Source organism: Trichechus manatus, unplaced genomic scaffold (assembly GCF_000243295.1).
Source record: "Trichechus manatus latirostris isolate Lorelei unplaced genomic scaffold, TriManLat1.0 scaffold00008, whole genome shotgun sequence".
NCBI lineage: Eukaryota > Metazoa > Chordata > Mammalia > Sirenia > Trichechidae > Trichechus > Trichechus manatus.
In genome coordinates, this window is record NW_004443944.1 from 30,562,911 (window position 1) to 30,584,263 (window position 21,353).

At 41.8% G+C, this 21,353-nt stretch overlaps 1 protein-coding gene across 1 annotated transcript in view; it reads right to left on the reverse strand.

The window, feature by feature from the left end:
- Nucleotides 1–17,514, reverse strand: part of CBFA2T2 (CBFA2/RUNX1 partner transcriptional co-repressor 2) — a 155,514-nt gene extending 138,000 nt beyond the window's left edge. Inside the window, exon 1 of the mRNA XM_023725305.1 lies at nt 17,424–17,514. The gene's annotated coding sequence lies outside the window, so the exon portion shown is untranslated. The remainder of the gene's footprint in view (nt 1–17,423) is intronic.
- Between the last annotated feature and the right edge of the window lie 3,839 nt (nt 17,515–21,353).

The window sequence follows — 21,353 nt, forward strand, 5'->3', positions numbered from 1 at the left end:
CCACCAGTGGCTGGGCAGGAGAAAAGACCTGGTGATCTGCTCCCATAAAGATTACACTAAGATAACACTGCGGGGCAGTTCTACTGTCTTGTAGGGTCGCTGTGAGTCAGAATTGACACAACAACACAGGAATATACACGAAAGGATATAGGAGAAATGGGTAATGCTAGTTGCCTCCAAGAAGGTGAGGGAGACTGTTCACCAAATACCCTTCTGTACCTTTATATTTTAAATTATGTAAATGTATTACCAGTCCGAAATTTTTAAAAAGTTGTTGGAAGGGAAAAACAGATGTGGCTCAAGACAGGCATTATTTCCTCAAAGTAGCGTTTTTTGAAACACACTCACTCACACATGCCCACACACATCAGGTCAGATCCCCATCCTTAATGGGCCTTATCACCTATACATGCCATTATCACTGCTTATCATTTGATATGAAACTGTCTAGCATCCTAATGGACTGTATTTAAAATCCTCCAGGGCCTTAGAACTCTCTTTATATCCCCCAATCTTTAGTACTAGCGGCTCAATTTTTTTTTTTTTGGAAACTAAATGAGTATTTAAAATTCCAAGAGCATCTTAGAAGTGGAACAGAAATATCCACTCAAATTTCTCAAAAAAAAAAAAAACAGGCTTACTGAACCAATGGAGGCTGGAGGACATCTCAAGACTATTGCCCTGAGATACCCTTTAAACCTTGAAGGAAATTAGCCCCTGAAGTCACCTTTCAGCTAAGCAACAGACTGGCTCACAAAATAAAGAATACCCCGCCCCCGCTCCCATGAGTACTGTGCTCCTTTAAAAAATCATTTGCAAGAGACCAAACGGTCAATAATAATTTAAAACAAAGACGAGAATGTAAGGAGCAGGGATAAATTAATGAAAACAGAACAAGGCCAGAATGGAAATATTGAGAATATTTATGAATTGTGAATAACGTAACTAATGTCACTGAACAGTTTGTATAGAAATTGTTGAATGGGAACCTAAACTGTTGTGTAAACCTTTACTGAAAATACAATATTATTTTTTTAAAAAAGAGTATCTTAGAAAATCAATGACCTGTATTCACTATAATAACTCATTACAGTCCACCTTTATTATAATTAGCTATTTGTCTTTCCAACAGCATACAAATATTAGACTATGCAATAAATGATCTATTGAACTCAACTACCAGAGTAAAGAGAACCAAGAGATTGAAATGGTAAGTGAATTAAAATAATCCACAAAAAAAGGGACAGTCACATAAAGGTAACTGAGAATTGATTTTAGTATTTCAAATTACTGTTTAATAACTATGGTTTTTATGGGAACTTTCTTTATTTACCACATCATTCCTCAGAGTCCAACAGTCACAAAATTAGCACAGACCTGTAGAAAGCTCACATCAAAGAAGTGCTGATGTCCGCAGATGTTAGCTAAATGCTCAGCAGCTCTGAGGCACGGTTAGCATTCCATCTCCTTCCTGAGAAATTCCCTGCAACCACTGACTGAACCATAATCCCTGTTCCACTGTTTCCAAACACAACTCTCTGCCTAACAGCATTAATTACAAGGGAAACACAGACAATCACTGTCCCAACTTACTTAAAACCCCATCATCAAAGTTTTCATTATAAAAAGCAATCAGCAAAGTCTTAGGACACAGAAGGAAAGACAAACTGGAAGATCTTCATGGACAGGAACTCAATCTCACCCACCTTGGCAGTGCCAAGGCACTTAGCACAGCCCTTGAATCTAACAGCTCCACAATATATTGTTAAATGAATAGCTTCACTTAGGTGGTCTAGGGGATTTTTATTTGATCTGTATTGTTCAAAATTTTTTAAATTGTGTTTATGTATTATTTGTGTAAAACAAAGTAAACAGGAAAAGGGGACACTGTCTCTGTGTACTGCCGTAATACTGCCTGTTTTTGCTGTTCAGCTCCTATTAACCCACTTCTCCCCTTATTTCTTTTTTCCTACAATCATTTTTTCCTGCAAACTTGTTCCCATAAACAACTATGAAAGCCACTAAAAATGGTGTGTACTACAAAACCACTCGTGTAATAACATACAGTGATCAAAACAACCTTTTACAGTGCCTCAATTGATTCTCACCTTGTCGAGTGGTTACCTTGTCAGGTACAGAGGAGGTATGGATGTCCCCATTTCACAGATGAAAAAATAAACTCAAAATCTAATTATGAATTGTCCAAAGTTGCACTGCTTTTTGAGTTGGAGGTGAAAGGAATGGCTGAGATGGCACCCATATCTTCTTTCATTACACCTCTCTCTCTCCTAAAAGAGAAACAGAATGTCCCCTCCAAGTTCCAACACCCAAAAAGCCACACCCCTGCATACTGTGTGACCGTAAGCAAATCACTTAACTTCTCTGAACCAATTCCCTTACATGAAATAGAAGATGAAGACGCTGCTTACTATATACATATTTATATATACATATGTACATACATGGAAACCCTAGTGGCGTAGTGTTTAAGTGCTACAGCTGCTAACCAAAGGGTCGGCAGTTCGAATCCACCAGGTGCTCCCTGGAAACTCTATGCGGCAGTTCTACTCTGTCTGATAGCGTCGCTATGAGTCAGAATCAACGCTACAGCAACGGGTTTGTTTTTGTTTTTTTTTTAAATATACTTAGATACATACATTTATCAGCTCTATCCATCAGGAGGATCTAGAAACATTAATACCTCGACAGCACACATAGAGTCCAGATTTTAATTTCTAATTGATTTTCTAATTTTCTCCACTAAAAGGAATTAGGAGAAAAATACCTTGGAGAAATAGTTGATTCCAATGCTCAGGTGGGAAAAAGGAGAAGACGAACCTGCAACATCTTTTTGTGCCAGAAAGTTAGGAAGTGGTTCAAGAATGTTGGGAACTTGTCAAAAGAACACAAAACAAGCAAGAAGGGGTTTCTACTGGCCAAACCTGGGACAATCTGAATACCACAATAAATAATGATAGTAATGGATTATAGTCCACTGAATAGAGTCCATAAACCCATATTAATATAAATAAGTAAATAAGGGTAAGACAATGCTCTACAATAGAATGCTAATAAATGAAGAAAGAATGATAGAAATAAAGATCATTTGGCAACTAACATAGCATAATTTACTCAGGCAAAAATCATCAACAGATGGAAAAACTAGTGGGTGAAAGTCTGAGAAAACCAAGAGATTTACATGGACTCAAAGTATCTCCTCACAAGATTCTTATCAATTAAAAAGATAAAAATAATAACTTTATTAAGGAGAAACCTGGCAGACACCATCTTCAACAAGCGGTCAAAGTTAATATCATTAGTAGTGGACATCATATGCCTCCTGATATGATGCACCAAGAAGGACAAAAAATCACTTTGTGATATTCCTGCCAAAAAAGTACAATCTGAGTCTATTCATAAGATGAATCCAAGGTGAGGGACATTCTACAAAATAACTGGCCTGTACCCTTCAAAAAAGTCAGGATCATGAAAGATAAAAGACTGAAGGACTCTTCCAGGCTAAGGGAGACATGACAATTAAATACAACACATGAGCCTGGACTGCATCCTAGACTAGAAAAATAGGCTTTTTTCCTATAAAGAATATTATTGGAACAAATGGCAAAATTCGAATAAAGTTTATATATTAGATAATAATATTGCATCAAGGCAATACTTCCTGATTTTGCTAAGTATACTGCGGTTACGTAAGAGAATAATCTTGGTTTTAGGAAATACACATTACATTATTTAGGGTAACCCAAAACCCAAACCCACTGCTTTCAAGTCAATTCCAATTCATAGTGACCCTATAAGACAGAGTAGAACTACCATATAGGATTCCAAAGCTATAAATCTTTACGGAAGCAGACTGCCACCTCTTTCTCCTGCATCGAGACTGGTGGCTTCGAACCACTGATACTTCTGTTAGCAGCCGAGCTCTTTCACCACTGCACCACCCGAGCTCCATTTAGCATAAAGAGGCATTAAACTTGTAACTAACTCTTAACCACACGCAATAAACACATGATTCAGAAAAATACTAACGTATATACATAAAGAAAGGAGCCCTGGTTGCACAGTGTTAAGCCTTTGCTGCTAACTGAAAGGTCAGTGGTTCGAACAAACCAGCCATTCCTAAGGAGAAAAATGTGGTAGTCGGCTTCCATAAAGATTAGAGCCTTGGAAACCCTATGGGGCAGTTCTACTCTGTCCCATAGGGTCACTATGAGTTGGAATCAACTCAATGGCGATGGGTTTTATATATAAAAAGAAAAAAAATAAGGCAAATATAGTAAAATGTTGACATTTGAGAATCAGGGAGAATGGAACACAGAAATTTTTATACTACTCTAGCAACTTTTCCATTAGTTTGAAATTATGTGAAAACACAAATTTTAAACACAGGAGTAAGAAAAAGTTTTTTTTTTATAATGCAGATCATCACCTTTGAATATGTTTGTGATTGTCAAAAGCAGCTTATCGTATCATGTAATATACTTAAGAAGGGCTAAGAGTATAGCTCAAAACTCTTGGACATCAGGAAAAAAACAGTCGCTAGGACATCATGTAGACGGTCATCAAAAATGAGGGAAACTCTCAATGAGATGGACAGATACAATAACCACAACAATGGACTCAAACATACCACCAATCACGAAGATGGCGCAGGACACTGCAACGTTTCATTCTGTTATACGTACATAAGGTCGCCATAAATCAGAACCTAATCAATGGCAACTGTCATGGATTGAATTGTGCCCCCAAAAATTATCTGTCAACTTTGCTATGCCATGATTCTAAGTACTGTGCGACTGCCCACCATTTTATCATCTGATGTGATTTTCCTATATGTTGTAAATCCTACCTCTACGATGTTAATGAGGCAGGATTAGACGCAGTTATGTTAATGCAGCAACTCAATCTCTTTTGAGATATAAAAGAGAGAAGGGAGCATAGAGACACGGGAACCTCACACCACCAAGAAAAGAGCCAGGAGAATAGCGCATCCTTTGGACCCCAGGGTCCCTGCACTGAGAAACTCCTCCACCAGGGAAGACTGATGACAAGAACCTTCCTGCAGAGCAGACAGAGAGGGAAAGCCTTCCCCTGAAGCTGGCACCCTTAATTTGGACTTCTAGCCTCCTAAACTGTGAGAGAATACATTTGTTTGTTAAAGCCATTCACTTGTGGTATTTCTGTTATAACAGCACTAGATAACTAAGACCAGGGAGAAACCCACCCTGCTGGGCGCTGCTAGCTGCCACTGATGTGGGCCTCTGGAGAGGTCTAACCTTCCACCTCGCCTCGGGGCTGAGTGTGGGCCCTCCTCAAATAAGTTGGTGTCCAGTGTTTTATCTTCAATCTCAAGAATTCTGACTTCCATTGCCTCAATTCTGCTCCTGTGACTTTCTATTGCATTGTCTAGTTCTGAAATTTCACTGCTAATCTTCTGGATTTCTGATTGCTGTTTCTCTATGGATTCTTGCAGCTTGTTAAATTTGTCATTATGCTCTTCTCTAATCTTTTTAATTTCCTCTATTGTGTTCTGCTTAACTTCCTTCCTAATTTCTTGAAGAGTTCTGTATATTAATCTTTTGTATTCTGCCTCTGGTAATTCTAAGAAATTTTCCTCCACTGGAAAATTTCCAGATTCTTTATTTTGGGAGCTTGCTGAAGCCATCATGGATTGCCTCTTTATGTGATTTGATATTGACTGTTGTCTCTGAGCCATCAATAAGTTATTATATTTATTTTATGTTTGCTTACTGTGTCCTAGCTTCATGTTTTGTTTCGATATGCCCAAATAGGCTGCTCATATGAACTAGTTTGATTATTGGTACCTTTGAAGCTCTAATGTCCTGTCACAAGGTGGTTAGATCTGTTACTAGGTATATGAGCTCAGGAGTCTGCCCACTCCTCCGGTATGGATTCAGCTCAGGTGCCCAGGTAGATAGCCACCAAATGTGTGGTGCAGGCTCTCACCTACAGTCCTAGACAGGGACGGGTGACTGGCATAGGCACAGGCATCTGGCTGTAGCAGGGGGACACACTCTGAAGGCCACCCCCAAGTGTCCAGGAGGAAGGCATGTCCCTGTTCCCTAGAGCATGTAGGTGGGTGGGTTTTGCAGCTGGACTATGAGCACCTAATACTGTTGGCTGTAAGGACTGGGGGGCACCTCTTATTCATGGGCCCCTATTGCAGGTGGCTAGGTGGCATGGGTGGAGCCACCAGTCCTCAGGCCCCGATGTGGGTAGGTGAAGACCCTGCTTAATGGGCAGAGCAGTGTCAAATGTCAAGAACCTGCCACTTCACAGCTGAAACAGTTGACCTTAGACTTCTGGTATATACCCTGTTGTACTGCGGTAATGAGGGCCTACACTGCTGAGATGGGCCCACACAAGTCTATGCAGGGAGAAAGGCATTCAAAGTCTGTGGATCCCTTATGCCTGTGCCTAGGCAAAGGAGCTGTGCCTACTTCCTGGCTTAGGGGAGCCGGCAGTTTATTTTTTCCCATTTGTTCAATTGTTCACTCTCCAAAGAAGGGAGAATGGCTCCGGGCATGTGAAAGATCCTACTTCCGCCCCAGGGGACTGGGGAATTGCTGAAGCCCGTCTGGGACTCAATGCAGAGCAGGCAGTGGGGTGGTAAATGGGAGAGACGTTTTCCCTAAGGGGGGTGTTTCTGATCTCCTTGGTAGGCCGTATGCAATTACTTATCTTTCGCTGGATCGAGGGCTGCTTCTCTGGGTGGCTGTGTAGACTCTCAGCGGCTGGGTCTCTCCCCGCGTGGAAAACACGCCTCCCAAGCAGGGCTGCTTGCCTGCCTCACCGCTCACCCCCAAGCTGATCAGGCCTGGAGGGCTCAGGCTCTCGCCGGGTCAGGTCTGGGTCAGGTCTGGCAACTCCTCGCTGCTTCCGAACCGTCTCTCCCTCCCCCTGCCACTCAGTCTGGTTCTTCAACTCTGCCTTTGATGTTCAGGGCTCCCAGACTGCCACGTATAATCGAACCACTTGTTTTTTCGGGTCTTTGTGTAAGAGGGTCCCACGGGAGTGTCTGACTACTCTGCCATCTTGGTCCCGCCTCCCTGCCACATTTTTGGCAGAGAAAAATATCATTGATATTTTAGCTTTTTACTGAGGGGGAAGAGGAAGGTCGGGTAGTGGTATAGAGTGTATAAACTAGCTAAAAACTACCTGTGTATTAGAGGAAACTGTGGGTATGATTAAGGAGCCCTGGTGGTGCAGTAGTCAAGCACTAGGCTGTTAACTGGAAAGCTCAGTGGTTTGAACCCACCATCTGCTCCGCGGGAGAAAGATGTGGCGGTCGCCTTCCGTAAAGATTTACAGCCTTGGAAACCCTATAGGGCAGTTCTACTCTGTCCCATAGGGTTGCTATGAGTTGGGATCAACTCAAAGGGTGTGGGTGTGTGTGTGGGTATGTGTATGGTTAGTGTTACTCCATAGAGATATAAGGTAAAATGAGTATCTCTGCTGTTTGGAATGTTTGTTCTCATGTGACTTCAAAAAATTAAAAGTAGGCAAGACCTCTACAGGGAGATAGCTAAGTTAACAAAGGAATTAAGAGAAACATTTGTCAGAGAAGAAAAGGTCAAAGCAGTGTGTCAAGGGAGCTGTACTATGCCTGGTATTAACATTTCATTTGAGCTGCTGGAGAGGTCAAATTACGTATTTGTCACCATTGGCTAATTTAATTGAAGATCTAACCAACTCCAAAGCTATAAATTCAGACCAAAGGATACCTAGCTTTGGGTTATTCTGAATTTTAATTTCTGCATTTAGTTACAACAATATAAAATACAGACGGGGTAGAATCAAACTCTTAAGAAGCCACATTCCAAAGTAAAAGTTCACTACATAGTCCATATACTGTATCTGATGATCCATATTTGACAGCACCTCACAGAGCCATGCAGAATTAGCATGGACATTTCTTGGGCTTTTGATGTTCACTGCCATCATCTGCTTTGCTGCTAAGATCAGGAAACATATGGGATGAATTGGTAAAGGCTGCTGAGAGTTTCTGTGCCCCCCCCCTTTTTTTTTTAATTCATCTCTAAGGGCAATTTAGGATATCTCTGAACAAGATGTAACCCTGTAGTCTTTAATCATATCCCAATTCCTAGGACATTTTTAAATAAGAAGAGTTGTTAGGGAAATAGTTGTTGAAGAAAGACGACAGGGAATCAAGTATCTTCAGGGAGCTCTGGGATCCTCTGGAACACAAATCCAAAAACCTCTAGTGAAAAGGAGGAGCCATGGGATACAGTAAAAAATAGTGGGTTTTCGACTCAGATCTCAACGTGTAATAAGTGAACTCAACACCAGGACAGAACTAGGTTTTAATCCATCCATCTGCTAGTTATTAACTGTGTGACCCTGGCAATTAACTTCTCCGAGCATTATTTCTTCATCTATAAAACAGAGATACTAACTCCCTCCCAAGGTTTTTCTAAGAATAACACGAGATGACATACAAGAAAAGCATCTAACAAAGTCTAGCAAAGACTTCTCTTTCTTTAAAGAATAACTGGACTTGTCAGATTCAGTTCACACATTTTTGCTATTGACTCATTTCACAAGTTTAATTTATGGTCCCAAGCCCCTATAATTTCAGATAGCCTCAAGGCCTTCAAGGGGCCCAAGACAGAAACCAGAGACACAGACAAAAAGCTACTTACCCAGCCGTAATAAAACCCAGAAACAGGCTCTGTCATATGTACATACACTAGCTCATATTGCACATGTAGACTGTCAGTACAGCTATTGAGGCCTCTGTCCCTGGTAATCATACCAAAGCACAAACAATAACCAGGGGGGACATTCTCTCCCATCAGCCTTCAAACCTTCAGGAATTTGAAGCAAATCTTTACAAACAAGTGATCACTTTCTAACATAAGGTTTAAAACAATATGCTAAAACGAAAAGAGGATAAAACTGGCAGGTGAGAAACCTTACTTTCCCACCTCTCTCCTCTTATTCTCATTACCCTGAAAGAGGTGTCCAAACTTAGCGAATTAGCTCATCTTGGTTCTAGTGCTGCATTTATTCATTACATATCATCATTTAAGCCATCTTTCCTGCCTAAATTCATTAAATTCAAATAACTGATCAGAAAGTATGGACTCACACACCCTACACAACAGGCTTAATACTCAAGAACAATCGTAAAGTCAATCTCTCTGCTAATTTTTAGAATCTGTCCCTACGTAGGAAAGCCAACCAGTTCCAAACCAGCATAAATTTATTTAAAAGTCAAAGACAGGACAAAATCATTACAAGTGTGCAAAACATGATTCAATTCAGTAAATCCCAACTCTCAAAACATCAGAAGTCAAAGGGTAGCTCTGTTTCTAAAAGGAAAACTTATACACAACTCTAAGCAAGGACTCACTGAAGTGTAAATTCTAAATTAACATGCAGATAGCAGGTGATTAAGTAATAAAGGTTTTATAGCAATACTACTCTCAAAGCTTTAACGTCACTTCACTCAACTTGGCCAGAGGATGGGGGTAGAGTGTGTATAGAACATGAGGCAACAAAGGTCTGAACATCCTCCCCCAAAAAGGGAGGAAGCAGCCATGAAAAGTCCTGGAGTGCAGTAATTTTTAGCTATCTATAAGCACTATTTTCCTCCCCTTACAGATCCTGTTTTTGATGACTTAAATGATCTTTCAAAATGTAGGAACTTCACAGTGCCAGAGAGCTAAGCAACAAGGATTTATCTGATTTTCCTATTCACTGACGGCTGTATTTTTTCCCCCATACAAAAATTTATACATTCATTGTTATGTGATTCTAATTTCTCTCCCCTTACTTGACAGCACACTCCTCCTTTCCACCCTTGATTCCCCGTGTCCATTCAACCAGCTCCTACCCTTTCTGCCTTCCCATCTCACCTCTGGACAGAAGCTGCCCGTTTAGTCTCTTGTATCTACTTGAGCCAAGAGGCACACTCCTCACGAGTATCACTTTATGTCCCACAGTCCAGTCCAATCCCTGTCTGAAGAGTTGGCCTCAGAAACTGTTTTAGTTCTGGGCTGACAGAGAATCCGGGGGCCATGCTTGCCAGGGTTCCTCCAATCTCAGTCCTATCATGAGGTCTTCTTAGTAGAATTTGAGTCCTGCACCCCACCTTTCTCCTGTTACATCCAGGACTCTCTGTTGTCTTCCCTATCAGGACGGTCATTGGTGGTAGCTGGACACCAGCTAGCTCTTCTGGTGATGGCCGTATTTTAAATAACAATAGCTACCTTAATGATTAAGAACTGAGTCTCTGTAATCAGAAAGATCTAGATTTTAACCTAGGCTTGGTCAATTATTAGCTGTATGACCTCTCTGAATCTATTTCCTAATTTGTAAAATGAGGATTTAATACTTACCTAAAAGAACGGAGCTGAGGATTAAAAGGCGAAAGATGAGTATAAAGCTTGGCATGTTATCTGGCCACAAATAAGCATTTCATATATTAGTATTATTATTATTAGGTAGGAATTATCCCCATTTATAGACTTAAAAAAAATTCTCAGAGGCTGAGTAATTTCCCAGAAGAACTCAGCCTCAAATCTGCCTCCAAGTTCTGCTTTTTCCATTATGCCAAACAAGCTGCCTCACGTATACCTCTGCCTCTTTAAACAGTCTTTGTTGTTGAAAGTTGCCATCCAGTCGGCTCCAACTCTTGGCGACCTTACGTATACCAGAATAAAACCTTGCCTAGTCCTCCACCATCCTCATGATCTTTGATGTGTCTGAGCTCATTGTTGTGGCTATTGTATCAATCCACCTCACTGAGTTTCCCTCATTTTCACTGACCCTCTCTATGCTTTACCTAACATGATGTCCTTTTCTAGCGATTGGGCTTTTCTGATGATGTAAGGAAGATGAAGTTTCACCATTTTCACTTCTAAGGAGCATTCCAGTTTTATTTCTTTTAAGACTGATTTGATCATTCTTCTGGCCACCCATGGTATAGTCAATATTCTCTGCCAACACAATTCAAATGCATCAATTCTTCTTCTGTCTTCTTTTTTCATTGTCCACCTTTCATATGCATGTGAAACAACTGAAAAGACTATGGGCTTGGGTCAGGTACACCTTAGTCATCAAAGTGACACCTATACTTTTTACAACTTTAGGGAAGTCTTTTGCAGAAGATATGCCCAGTGCATTATGTCCTTTGATTTCCTAACTGCTGCTTCCATGAGTGTTGACTGTTGATCCAAGTACAATGAAATCCTTGACAACTTCAACTTTTTCTCCATTTATCATGATGTTTATTACTCCAATGGTGAGGATTTTTGTTTTATTTACTTAAACAGGCTACTAACCATAATCTAACTTGTCATGATTATGTGATCATTAATACTAACTGCTCAAGTAAAGTGATTAATTCAAAGGCTACTGCAAACCTGCAGAGCTATTTGTCTCAAGAATAAACAGTCCCAGGTTATGATGCTTTTACTCCCCTTTTTTCTCATCTGGTAGTTTGCAGAAATAATAATTAAATACATCAATGTGGCATAGCAGGTAAGGACTAGAGCAAAGGATGAGATCCTATCTTTCATTGTCAATATGCTTGCCTGGATAGGCCCTCTCCTCTCTGTCTGATTTGTTGCTTTTAAACCTGCTATGAGCTGGAGAATCAAACAAGTGTCTCTGTTTGGACTATGTATAGAATATGAGTAAGCCTGAGTGAAAATCTAAGGAGTTCTCCTATTAATAAGGTATACAAGCTTCCATCATGGTCCCAGCAGGAAAGAGACAGCATGCTGCAATAACTCAAGGAGGGTTTAATAAGGTGACTGTCTTAGTTATCTAGTGCTGCTATAACAGAAATACCATAAACGAGTAGCTTTAACAAATTTATTTTCTCACAGTTTAGGAAGCTAATAAGTCTGAATTCAGGGTGCCTGATCTAGGGGAATGCTTTCTTTCTCTGCTGGCTCTGGAGGAAGGTCCTTGTCTCTTTGAGCTTCTGCTTCTGGGTGATCTTCATGTGGCTTGACATCGCTCTTCCCCTATCCCCACTAGCTCTCTTGCTTGTTTGATCTTTTATATCTCAAAAGAGATTGACTCAAGACATACCGTACACTAATCCTGTCCATTAACATAACAAAGACAACCCATTCCTAAACGGGATTATAACCAGGGGCAAAGAGGTCAGGATTTACAGCACATATTTTTGGGGGACACAATTCAATCCATAACACAGACTATGAAGAAAGGTGTGGGCAGGATATAAAATAATCACCAGGGACAGTGTAGTACCTGGGGATAGTGCAAGCAGAGCTGCTACCACCTTCAGGGCCTATGGACAAAGGGAATAAAACTTAGGAGGAGCAAGTCATGTAGAGAGAACCACTGTTAAAAGAGCAGTAGCCTTCAATCAAGTCATATAGTCAGTTAGAAGCAATACTCATAGGGAGGGAATAGGGAAATAAACTGTGTGACCTCAGAGGGGAATGAAGTCTACTGATAGAGCCCATGTAGGTAAGCCAGCCTCCCAGAGAAGAGAACACAGTAGGAAAGAATGGAGGGCAAATCTAGAGCAGCGCATGGAAAACCTTCAACCCCAGAGAGGTCTTTCTGGTACACATCTTCTGTAATCTTAGTAAGTGCCCAGACAAGGGCAGGTCACTGAACATGACAATTCTCTCCACTTCTGAATACTGATGCACAGGGCCTAACTGTTGTTAGGTGCCACTGAGTTGGTTCGGACTCATAGCAACTCCATGTAAAACAGAAGGAAACACTGCCCAGTACTGCACCATCCTTACAATTGTTGCTATGTTTGAGCCCACTGTTGAAGCCACAGTGTCAATCCATCTCGTCGAGGGTTTTCCTCTTTTTTCACTGACTGTCTGCTATACCAAGCATGATGTCCATCTCCAGGGACTGGTCCCTCCTGATAATATGTCCAAGGTACACAAGACGAAGTCTCACTATCCTTGCTTCTAAGGAGCATTCTGGTTGTACTTCTTCCAAGACAGATTTGTTCGTTCTTCTGGCAGTCGTGGTATCTTCAATATTCTTCACCAACACCATAATTCAAAGGCATCAATTCTTCTCCGGTCTTCCTTATTCACTGTCCAGCTTTTGCATGCACATGAGGCGACTGAAAATACCACGGTTTGGGTCAGGTGCACCTTAGTCCTCAAAGTAACATCTTTGCTTTATAGAGGTCTTTTGCAGCAGATTTGCCCAATGCAATACGTTGTCTGACTGCTGCTTCCATGGGTGTTGACTGTGGAGCCAAGTAAGATGAAATCCTTGACAACTTCAATATTTTCTCCATTTATCACGTTGTTGCTTATCGATCGGTGCAGGTGTGAGGATTTTTGTTTTATGATGAGGTGTAATCCATACTGAAGGCTGTAGTCTTTGATCTTCATCAGTTTAAGTGCTTCAAGTCCTCTTCGCTTTCAGCAAGCAAGGTTTTGTCACCTGCATAATGCAGGTTGTTAATGAGTATTCCTCCAATCCTGATGCTGCGTTCTTCATCACACAGTCCAGCTTCTCGGATTATTTGCTCAGCATACAGATCAAATAAGTATGGTGAAAGGACACAACCCTGATGCATACCTTTTCTGATTTTAAACCACTCAGTATCCCCTAACTACCATACAGTATTTGCAACTTGAGTTTTTCGTAAGTACAGTCGCTTACCATTCCACTTTTGTTTAGTATTCCTTGAAGAATCGATAATTTATATATCCTTCCCAATACTTATAGGAGCCCTGGTGGTACAGTGGTTAAAGTGCTCAGCTGATAACCAAAACGTCGGTGGTCTGAACTCACCATCTGCTCCATGAGAGAACGATGTGGCAGTCTGCTTCCATGACGATTTACAGCCTTGGAAACCTTTTGGGGCAGTTCTACTCTGTCCTACTCTGTCCTATAGGGTCACTATGAGTTGAAATCGACTCAATGGCAGTAGGTGGGTTGGGTTTCCCCATACTTATATGAACTCTCCACTTTTAAACATGCTTATTTGTGTCATCTGGCATCCTTCTTAATAATTTGGTGCTCTGAGGTCACTGCTTAACATATTCACCATTTAGCCTTTGGGCCTCCACAGCTTATCTTACTATTCTGCATTAGCCTAAACTAAGAGCTCGTGATGATTCTAACAGCTCAGTGATAGGTATGAACACACACCTAGGATGCAAAAGGCACCTTGCTAGGTAAAATAAAAATACAAAAATGCAGATACCATCGTAGCCCTCAAGGAGCTTACAGTCTAAGAGCTTAAAACTAAGGCGGCAGAATGAGGTAAGTGCCACCAGAGAAGCAAGAGCTGTAGCGCTGTGAAAAGTTCTGGAACATGCTTCCTTGCCACCTGGCCCTGTTAGGCACAACTGCAGCCAGAACTCAATGGCCCCACCCAGTTTCTCCATAGCTCCAGATCTGAGAAACTACACACCAAGCCCTCAAAAGCCTCCAAGTGTCCACACTCTATACCCTCAGCCAATATGTCTGCCCCTACTCCTCTTGGAAAAGCCCCTCTCCTTTTTAAGGGCTGGTTCAACTGTCATCTCCTTACTTGGACCCTCAAAGAACAATCAGTCATGTCTCCCTGTATTCCCAAAAGCCTCTACTTTGAGGACTTAAGCACTTTATTATTACCTGTTTATCTGTGCAGGGCCCCTACTGGACTGTAAGATCCTAAGTCATCTTTGTATCCTCAGCCACTAACAGTGCACAAAATACAGTGTCAAGCCCTGTTTAAGTATTTTCTCTATATTAACATCTATTTATTACATTAACATATACACATATTAATCTTTGCAATAAAACTGCAAATGAGGTATGAATAAATTATCACCTCAATTTTACAGATGAAGAAAATTAAGTATACAGAAAGGTTAAGTAATTTGCCTAACATCTCAAAGCTAGCAGGACGGCACCCAAGGATTTCAACCTAGGCAGAACTCCAGAATTGAATTTCAAAAGCTTAGAACTTCAATCTAAAGCATTATGTTCTACTGCCTCTGCTGAATAACCTAGATTTTTTTTCACACTAACAGAGCTAATGGGTTGAGAGAAAGATCCCACTTCAAGACCAATGGTCTCCATCCCAGGAGGTGTAATTACTATTTACCAACTAGGATGTGGAAAGACAATACTGGAACTTCTACTAATATTTACTTTAGCTCATCCTTTTGTAAGATGTCTACTTTTGCACGTGACATAAAATGTACATAATGCAGAGACAGTCGAACTGTAGTTTAAAATAAACAGTCATATAATGTGTGTGCATACTCAACACTATTTACCAATGGAATGACCACTAAAAATATCTGAGGCCACTGCTCTAGACTTCTTCCCCAGGGACTCTGGTTCAGGGGCTCAATCACTTGTCTCAGGACAGAGATCCCACATTATCTCTCCCTAGCACTTTCAGTTAAAAACATTGGCCAATCAAGACTACCGATAAGCTTCTGGAGGCAACAGTCTGCTCTTTATTTATTCACCTTTGTAAGCCCAATGTTAACCAATGGGCCTGGTGCTTAGCATATGGTCAATGCTGAACCTAACTGTATCAGAGGAATCTCACTAAAAAACCCTCTCAATACCATTCCACTTTAATGTAATGTACTATATGCTTTCACATTAAAAGTATACTAAGCACACTGTCTAGGAATGTAATACAGAATTCTCTTAGGAACACTTAAAAAAAAAAAAAAAAAATCCTGTAATTACATAATAGAATCAAAACATTATTTTCAGGCATGTTTTTAAACTGTAAAATGCATGAAAGAGATTTGAACATAAAAAATTTAAGTTCAGATAAAAGGTCCTTTCACTTTACTGAGAATGGTACCCCCTTGTCATACCTAAGGTCACCTGTCTGCCTCTGTTTACTTATAAGTTCCAAGAGGAATGGACCAAACCATCAAAAGCAGCAAGGACTCTTGACTATGAAGAGGCATTAGCTGGCTGCATCTACTTTTTGGCACCATTTAATGGGTGCCAAAAGAGAAGGGATGCTGAATAAAGCCTCCCTTTTATGTGTTGAAGAACATAGGCTCTGAGTCCAGAACAGCTTGATCTACCCAGTCCAAGCTGTGTGACCTAAGAAGCAGGGTCCCTTCTCTGTTCCTCACTTCCATCATCTGGAAAATGGGCATACAAATAACTAACTCTTACTTAGGTTGTCACCAAGATTAAACGATAATTTATCTGTTTCCTCAGTTACTGTGCCCCACCCCCAACTAAACTCAAAGCACATGTTTGATCTATCTTGTTTGTTGCTATATTCCCAGGGCCCAGAATGGTACGTTTTACTTAATAGATGATTTAATAAATATTAAATGAATAGAATACAAAATGCCTGGTCGTCAAAAAATGTTGGCAACTATTGGTCTTGTAACGATAAACAATTAAACTTTCATTTTTGTTATTAAAAGATACAGCCTGCCCCCACGGATATCACAATTCAAGGGGGACACTAGATAAATGCTGGAATGGAGAAAGGGTTGGTAACAATAACTAACAATTAGATCATAAAAACCCCCAAACCAAACCCGTTGCCAGCGACCCTATAAGGTAGGGCAGAACTGCCCCGCGGGGTTTCCAAGGAGCGGTTGGTAGATTCGAACTGCCGACCTTTTGGTTAGCAGCCTAGCAGCCGAACGCTCAACCACTGCGCCACCAGGGCTCCTACAATTAGATCATAGAGCAGTACTAATCTTAGACAAAATCTTAAATAAATACACAGCCACAGCCTACTTTAGGGTTTTCTCGAGTGAGGTTCCCACTGGATGAGGTTTATTAGCGATTACAATGATACAGTTTTCACGCTTGTGTACATGCCAAGCTTTATGCCAAACATGCTACTGGCCTCACAAAACTCTAGAGTCCTAGGAAGGGGGGCATTCTTCACACCCCTATTTTACAGATGGGGGAACTGAGGCTCAGAAAGGCCCAAGGTCACAGCCGATAAGTGAGAGCCGCGATGTGAACACAGACAGTCCGACTCCTAAGCCTGTGCTCAACAGGCCCATTCTCACCTCCCTCATCAACCACACACCCCTCAAAATCCAGCATGTGTAATATTTCTCCAGAAGCCGGACTTTCTGGCCCAAGCGCTGGAAAACAAAACAATACTTGTCCGCGGGCAAGTCCGAGGGACGCCGGCCGGGCCTGAGTTCAGAGGCCGCGATCCCCAGTTTCTTTCACATAGTGAACGCCAAGCCCTCTCGGAGGCGCGGGAAGCGCCAGGGCGACCTCAGAAGTCCGGGGAGGCCCAGCCCGCCGCGTGACCTTGGGCCCGCCGCCCTGCTTCGGGCCTCAGTTTCCCCAGCCGGCCTCGGTCCCGGGCCTCTCGGGAGCCTCGCGTCCGTAGAGTCGCAGGCCCGTAACACGCCCCCCTCAGCCGCCCGCCTTCCCGCTCCTCTTACGTTGAAAGGTGGCCGCTCCTGGGACGCCCACCATCGCCGCTCGCCTCCGCTGCGCGCCGCCCGCCTCGGCCCGTGGCCGAGGTCGCTCACAGGCGCGGCCGCGGGACCTGCAGCCACCGAACTCGGGAACACCAGCGCCGCCGCTTCTACCGCTGCCGCCGCCGCCGCCGTCTCCGTTAGGCCCCGCACCGCACCGCCCCCGACTTGGCCCCGCCCCGCCCGCCGGGCACGCCCCCGCCGCGCGCTCTCGCCCAAGAGACCAACACACGCGGAAGCCGGGCCTCAAGGCCAACTCCCGCTAAACACCGCCCCCTGACCTGCCCCGCCCGTTCCTCGCGAACCTACCGCCCTATCCCGGCACATCCTGCTGCTCAGGCCCTTCCCACCTGCGTCACGCGCGCCAATCACGCACAAGGCGCTGTCTTCTGGCTCTCGGCTTCCGGCTGTGGCGAGAGTGGCCTTCCAGGCCCGGGACGGAGCCGTAGGGGGCGGGACTTAGGGAGGAGGGGACAGTGCCTCACCTGAGTGCCCCAGGTTTCGGCCTGGTCGCTTTTGCGAATGTTTTGGGGCAAGTCAGTTCTTTCTGGCCTATTGTTAGGTGCCCTGTGGAGTCGATTCCGACTCATACCGACCTCATGCGGAACAGAACGAAGCACTGCTCTGTCCTGTGCCATCCTCACAGTCGTTGCTATGTTTGAGCCCATTGTTGCAACCACTATGTCAATCCATCTTACTGAGGGTCTTCTTTTTCTCTGACCCTCTACTTTACCAAGCATGATGTCCTTCTCCAGGGACTGGTCCCTCCTGATTATATGTCCAAAGTACGTGAGACAAAGTCTCAACATACTCGTTTCTAAGGAGCATTCTGGCTGTACTTCTTCCAAGACAGATTTGTTTGTTCTTCTGGCCGTCCACGGTATATTCAATATTCTTCGCCAACACCATAATTCAAAGGCATCAATTCTTCTTTGGTCTTTTTTATTCGGTGTCCAGCTTTAGCATGCACATGAGGCGTCAAGCACTTTTAGTCCTCAAAGTGACATCTTTGCTTTTTAACACTTTAAAGAGGACTTTTGCAGCAGATTAGCCCAGTGCAATACATCATTTGATTTCTTGACTCTTGTTTCCATGGGCGTTGATTGTAGATCCAAGTAAAATGAAATCCTTGAAAACTTCAACATTTTCTCTATTTATCGTGATGTTGCTTATTGGTCCAGTTGTGAGGATTTTTGTTTGCTCTATGATGAGGTGTAATCTATACTGCAGGCAGTAGTCTGATCTTCATCACTAAGTGCTTCAAGTAATTCTAACCCACTGCCATTGAGTTGATTCTGACTCATAGCAACCCCATAGGGTTTCCGATGCTGTAAATCTCTATGGAAGCAGACTGCCACATCTCCCACGGAGCACCTGGTGGTTTCAAACCGCTGACCTTTCAGTTAGCAGTTGATCGCTTTAACCACTGGGCCACCAAGACTCCTTTTCAAGTATTCTAGTGGCCTGTAAAAGGTGATCATTATCATAAAAGGATTCTGAATCACAGCAAACCAATATAACTGTTAGCTATCATGAACATTTATTGAGCTCTTTATCTATTCAGGTACTATTTGTATACACTCAATCCAATTAATCCTCACAATGCGGGAGGAAAGTATTATTGTTCTCGCTTTTGATATACTAGCTAAGAACCTGGCTGCTAGCAAAAGGTCAGCCATTCAAATCCACCAGCAGCTCCTTGGAAACTCTACAGGGCAGTTTTACTCTGTCGTTAAGGGTCACTGTGAGTCGGAATCAACTGGAAGGCAATGGGTTTGGGTTTTTGGTTTTCCACACATGAGGAAACAGGTTCAGAGAAGTGAAAGGGCTTGCCCACATTGTTACTGTTAGCAAAAAGCAGAAATGAGACAGGAATGTAAGTCCTGCTGATCAGTGGCATCACTCAAGTTGGTGTCACTCAATGGGGTAACTCCCATAGGCCTCCTCCCATACCAAAGCATACAGAATCCTTAGTAATGTTTTTTGTACTGTTACTCATAAATCATAATTCCCGTAGATCACTTCTTTTTTTCCTTAAATTACTATGTTATTCTCAAAAAAGTTATTGATATAGGTTCACAAATACTAATTACCACAATATTGCAGCTAAAAACACCAGAAAATTTGACAAAATCAGCAACTATAAAAAAACACCTGCAGCAACAAAAGCAAGAGCGCATGCTTGTAGCTGGTGCCTAGGAAACTGCTTGATCTGAAGCATTATTGTAATTAGGTAATAATGACAGCTCTGCCTGAGCACTTAGAAGGTTCACAAAGTAAATTAGCATAAGCTGGGCTTACAAAAAATGTTTTTGTTGTTATAACTAATTACAAGAATATTTTTATAAAATATAATAAATATCTGCTGAAACACTGCCCAAAAATTTTATGGACAGTCACTGACAGTGTCACCCAGTGCAGTGTGCACTTCCTGCACCCTTCTAGTGATGCTACTGCTTCTGACTCTAAACTCAGTACTTTGAGCTACTCTGAACTGTTGCCTCGCAAGACTCAGATTCCTGAGTCTGAGTCTCAGGAATTCCAATATCCAACTTCCTCTATGTACACCATAAACAAAGTTAAAGGACAGCCAAAAGACTGGGATAGTTCAATCATGTATATGAGACTAATGGGCACAACAGCCCAAAAGCAAAGATGAGAAGACAGGAAGGGACAGGAAAACTGGACAAATGGAAACAGGGAACCTGGGGTGGAGAAGGGGACAGTGTCGACACATGGGGCTGGCAACCAATGCCACAAAACAATTTGTGTATTAAAACTGTTTAATAAGAAACTAATTTGCTCTGTAACCTTTCACGTAAATCACAATAAAATTAAAAAAGGAAAGAAAAAAAAAATAATAATAATAAAAGTAGGTAGATCTACATGTGGTTATAAGAAAAGCTTGTCCAAACATATTGTTAACTGAAAAAAGCAAATTGGAGTTCCATTCTTTCAGTATCATCTCATTTAAGTCAAACAACAAAAAAAGTATGTATATTTGTACATGCATGTGTATAAATGCACAGAAAAAATTTCGGAAAATAACAGGGGTTACAGCTAGGGAGAAGAAAAGTATTGAAACAGAAGGAAGAAAAACTTTTGTTTTCCAGAATTTGAGATATCTCACACCAAGAATATACAGGCAGTCCCTGAGTTACGAACATCAGACTCACTTACAACCTGTAGTTACCAACTAACCCTCCTAAAAAAAAAATTCGAGGTACGCATAACAAACGGGCACAACTTTGTGACAGTCTCAAAACATTACTATTATTATTACTGTATTATTATGTTAAAAATATTTTAGTGTATCTGGAAGCATTGCTTTAATGTTTTTTTATGGATAGAATGTTACACTATATACTATATACCAAGACAAACATTTGACAAACTGACATTAGATACAAACCATACCTAAATGTTCCAACTTACATACAAATTCGACTTAAAGACAGATTTAAAAACAGAACTTGTTCATAATCCGGGGACTGCCTGTAGAATGCATTCATATATTAACTGTGTAATTAAAAACAAGTTTTAAAAGACAGAATACAGAAATAACACACGCATATATTTTTAAAAAACAATCATAGAGGATATTCTGCCCAAGGCATTTTGGGGGAACACTACTGTTCTACTAAAGGCCCCCAACCTACTCAGAAGGTTCAGGGAAGGGGTCCTGAAAAACCAGGAGGGAATCAGATGGGGGAAGCAGTCCAGGTGAAATGTCACTTCTTCTGTGATGGTCTCTCTAATACACCATCAAAGAATAATTTTCAAAAAAAAATAAAAACACAGCCTGGTACTGGTACAATGACAGATACATTGACCAATGGAACAGAATTGAGAACCCAGATGTAAATCCATCCACCTATAGTCACCTGATCTTCG